The 4,940-nt window shown below is 32.5% G+C and overlaps 1 long non-coding RNA gene across 1 annotated transcript; it reads right to left on the reverse strand.

The window, feature by feature from the left end:
* Positions 1-860: 860 nt before the first annotated feature.
* Positions 861-1,706, reverse strand: LOC149402168 (uncharacterized). The gene is made up of 2 exons (XR_016296219.1): positions 1,450-1,706; positions 861-1,185 (listed from the first exon to the last, which is right to left on the reverse strand). It is a non-coding gene; the product is annotated as an uncharacterized LOC149402168 (long non-coding RNA).
* Positions 1,707-4,940: the final 3,234 nt, after the last annotated feature.

Here is a 4,940-nt window from a genome sequence, read left to right on the forward strand (position 1 = left end):
TCTCTCTCAATTTCTTCCCCGACGGTTCCTCTCCTCTTCTTTGTCACGAAAATAAGAAAAAAAAAAAGAAAAAAAGGCTATTTAGTGCAGTAGCCATCTACTCCACTAGTTATCTGATATATAACCCATGTTTAAATAAATTAACGGAGTAGCCCAATCTATTTAGTAGCCCACACTTAATAAGTAGTGTAAGTTGGGCTATTTCCTTAATTTATTGAAACATGGACTATTCTCCTACGATGGTTTTCTTGTGTTGATGGAATTCCCAAAATCAAACTATCAGCACAAGGGCTTTGACTTGTATATACGTTACAGTATCTATCATTAGTCAAAGTCATTACCATGTGGGCTTCAAACTTCAAAGACTATTTCAAAAATGAAATTTGAGACTTTCATGACATGTATAGCCAACTAGGGACGTCCCATTTGTATCTTATTTTTTGCTAGAATATTATTTGTATCTTAGCACTATCCTCGTTATATGTTCTATATTCCACCGATTATATACATGGAGAATTTCGTGGTATGTTTTAGGATAAGAAGAAGGAAAAAAATTATTTATATTATGGAATGAGTCAATTTGAACACAAAAAAAATGATATTATTCATCCATTGATAAAGAATTATCTGTAAACAATCAAATTTCTTGGGTTGATTATAAATAGGGTCCATTAAATATATAACCAATTCAAACATTAACTTTTATAAAATAGTTAACGTTTGGTAAATATTAAATAAATAGTCAGTGCTTTGTATTTTACAACCGTATATTTATTATTGGGTCCGTTGGCGAAATAGCGAACTGAAACGTTGGTATTAGCAAAATAGCCAACGTTTGATAAATATTAGGTAAATAGCCATTTTGTTATCAACATACACGGAACTTTTTATTGGCTGGAATGAATGACCATAAAATTACGTGATCAACTCAATGATCAGGATCACAAACAAAGTACAGAAGGATTACTATAAGGTGTTGCCATGATAAATTTATCAAAGCAAGGTACGATCGTAAATACCTCCAAACCACACATCACTATTAAAAGAGAGCCATAAAATGAAATTTTAATTATCGACGTACGGGATTTATGAATATAAAAAGTACATATTATGGGTGGATCTCAGCAGCATTATTAGCTGCCTGCACAGGCGAAGCAGGCGAAGCAACATTTAATCGCGTCCAAGCTGTCACAGTTTAAAATTTATTTATTTAGTGACTAAAATATATACAAACTGTGAAATTATAAATGATTTTATCAGAATAAATATATGTGTGCAATTTACCATCTCTACCATTGAGGATAAACTATACATACATACCTACATATGTATATATATATATATATATATATATATATATATATATATATATATATATATATATATATATATATATATATATATATATATAGAGAGAGAGAGAGAGAGAGAGAGAGAGAGATATCTTACCATGCCCAACATAACTCAGCTTTACTGCGTTCCATGATCTATCCGATGAACAAGAAGAAGAAGAACAAAGACAAATGGTTGAAGAAAATAAGTGTGTTGTGTGTATGATTGATGGATTTTATGTTATTATGTTAAGATATATATATAGAAAAAAGGTGTGAACTCTAGACTTATAAAAGACCTTTCTGGTCATGACGCATAGATAGACACAAAGCGTAAGGTCGTTTAATGATCGGCTTTATTGAGGGTTTTTTTAATTCTTTTTTGTTTACTTATATCATTTTGAAATTATTCGTATACTCTCTCGTGCAATTCATACCCACTTTTTTTATAAAGATAATTCAGAGTATGGATAACAATGGGTAAGGACTAGTGTGCAGGTCTTGCAAAATCAATTCTACCCTTTTAATTAAGGATGACATTTTTACCCGAAACCCGTTAGCCCGTCCGTTATCCGGTCTTAACGGGTCGGGTAATACCCGTTCAAAATGAGTTAACGGGCTAACGGGTATTACCCGTTAGTATTTTAGCGGGTATGAGTCGGGTAGCGAAAATGTTAAACCCGCCCCGTTAACCCGCTAACCCGCCCGTTAATTATTTTTATGGAAAAAACTAGATATTTTTTTTAAGAAAACATTAGATTACATCATAATGAGTAGGTTGTTGTTTTGATTCTTATTAAAAATTATTTTTTTTATTTTTTTTAAACGGGTTAGCGGGTGCTCAATTTTGGCACCCGTCACCCGGCGGGTATACCCGTTACCCGCCCCGTTGGGAAAACCGGGTTAACGGGTACGGGTTAACGGGTATTTTAATAGGCGGGTACGGGTACCGGTATTGGTGTACCCGCTAAAACCCGTACCCGTTGCCATTCCTACTTTTAATGGATCTGGGCGGTGTGAGTCTAGGTGAAATATTACAAGATACATGGTAATCTATGGGTGCTTTTTTTCCCCTTTGATATTAAATTTATTGATGAAAATAAATAAATTTTTAAAAATACTTGAATAAAAAGTAAACGTCAAATCTAAAAATTTACTTAAACTAATAAGTATGTATACTAAAATTTGTTTATAAATTCATAAATATAGTAATAATTTCAAGCGAATAAGATATGAGTGTGGGCCTGGATAGAATACTTAAAAAAAACTATACTATTTACATACGCATATAATTTTTAATGAATAATACTCATATTCTACCCATTATTCATTTATGCGAGTAAGGTCTACTCGTGGTGGGTATGCTATTGCGGGTACGCGAATACATAGATAAAATTGTCATCTAAATTTAGAGTAACATGTTATGTTTTTCATCTTAATTCATATTGTTTCCATTTTTAAACATCGTAAATCAAAAATTATAATTTGGTATGAGTAAAACTGACAATTACGGAAGTCTTACATGATAGTTATAAGGCAAACGAGCAACGTAGCCAAATTGAAACGTGGATTTTGACATCTAACCCATGTTTGGTTAATTTTTCAATCTAGCCAATTTTTTAAATTTACGAGTGCAAAATAACTGAAATACCCTGAAGTATATTTAAAAAGTAGTAGCCCACGTTTGTACCAGAATATTTATAAAGTCAACTATGGCTATAGCAAATCTCGGGGTACGTGTATTTCGTATTCGATTTGTTTTTTTTAGGATTAGGGATTTAGGGATTTTCGTGTAAATTTGTTGGTTCATTGTAAATTTCTTTTCGACTCAAGATTCAGTGTAAATTTGTTAAAATTTTGGTAAAATTTTCATATTGGAATGAATATGAATGCAATATGTTGGTACTGTGCTTCGAATGGAAACAAAATTTCTTAGTGGGTTTTGTTGTTGATTTGTTTAGTTGATTTTTGTTATGGATTAGGGATCTGTTTCGTGTAAAATTGTTGGTTCATTGTAAATTTGTTTATGTAAATATTGGTTAATGTTTGTTAATTTCATAGGGTTTAAAATTTGGGCGCTGACTCCATGACTGTTAAATACCTAGATAGGACAATCCACGTTGACAATGGAGCTAGTGGGAGCGACAGCGGCCGCCAAGGATCCTTTGGCTTCTCGTGCTTCTGCGAATGGAGACCGCCGTCCATGGCCGTCGGATCAGCATGGTAGCGTAATTATGATCATGTGGTGGTCCCGCAGAGTGACGGCGCTGCAAAGATCCGCGAGTGGTCAGAGATCGTGGTGGGTCTGAATACCTTCATTCAGAGGCTAAATCGGACTTGCTGAGGGCGGAAAATTCTACTAAAATCTTGTTCGACGGCGGCGAGCATGGGCTTTGTAATCTTCTGGAATCGCTGCATTGTTTTCAAGAGAGAGAGAGAGAGAGAGAGAGAGAGAGAGAGAGAGAGAGAGAGAGAGAGAGAGAGAGAGAGAGAATCATATCTAGTCCTTTAATGGTAGAATTTGTTGTTAAAAAAATGTTGTGTGATAACTACCAAATCAAATTGGCTAGATATCATTTGAAAGAATTTTAATTTTAAATAGATTTAAATATAAACCAATTGTACTATAAAAAAGGAAAGAAATGCAAATAGTAGAGACGTGCATTAAAGTCTCAAAAATAATAAACGTTGGCTGTAAAAAATGTTTCCAAACGTGGGCTGCAACTTTTTTTAGCCGATTTTTCTAAAATGGACAAAGATGTAATTTTCATCATGATTAATATAGGCTATGTCATCACTTGTGGCTATATTTGAAAGTTTGTTTAAACTTCGGCTAGATTGCAATTGCCACGTTTGAAGTGGCTTATCTCGTATAATTTTTCTAGTTATAAATGTGCATTTACATCATATTTTAATGTTTTTAGTAAGTAAGCAAAATATGAGGCTGTAAACTCTATAGTAGTAAATTAAACAAGTAATCAAAAGCAGATTCGATAAATATATTTAGATGTCTAGAATTTCGATAAGTAACACCAACCCTAATAGTAGTATTTCTATTCTATCAATCTCTCTCTCTCTCTCGCTCTTGTTTCAATATAATCCACATCTCCTTTAAAAACGAATATTAATTTATGATTACCCCTTTAAATAATTTTTGTGAAGAGCAATGAACAATAATGTCTCCTTAAATGTTGGATAATTTGAAAGAAGAGATATTTGTATTAAAAAAATGCAATAACTACAATGCGAATAATGAGGAGAAATTTAAGCTAACACTCAACAAACGATACACACTCAAAAAAGCTACCGATAAGCAGAAATCCAAACGTCATACTGGTCAAAGATATTTCATTTCACCGAAAAATAGAACAAACTTAGAAAAAAAATTAGGGTTAGAAAATATGAGAATATTCATTTTTATTACCTAAAGATATTTAGATGTGCATGATATTATTAGCGACTATCATCGTTTAATACCCAATGACGCAGATTATTAACGATTATTTTTAGGCAGATTTCTACTTAATCATTATCAATCAAGAGATTATTAACGATTATTATCAAATCTCTTATATTTAACGCAAATTAGAATAGAACGCAATTATTATC

Source organism: Urtica dioica, chromosome 3 (genome assembly GCF_054948205.1).
Source record: "Urtica dioica subsp. dioica isolate 48M chromosome 3, U.dioica_male_clone48M_v1_H2, whole genome shotgun sequence".
NCBI classification, from domain to species: domain Eukaryota; kingdom Viridiplantae; phylum Streptophyta; class Magnoliopsida; order Rosales; family Urticaceae; genus Urtica; species Urtica dioica.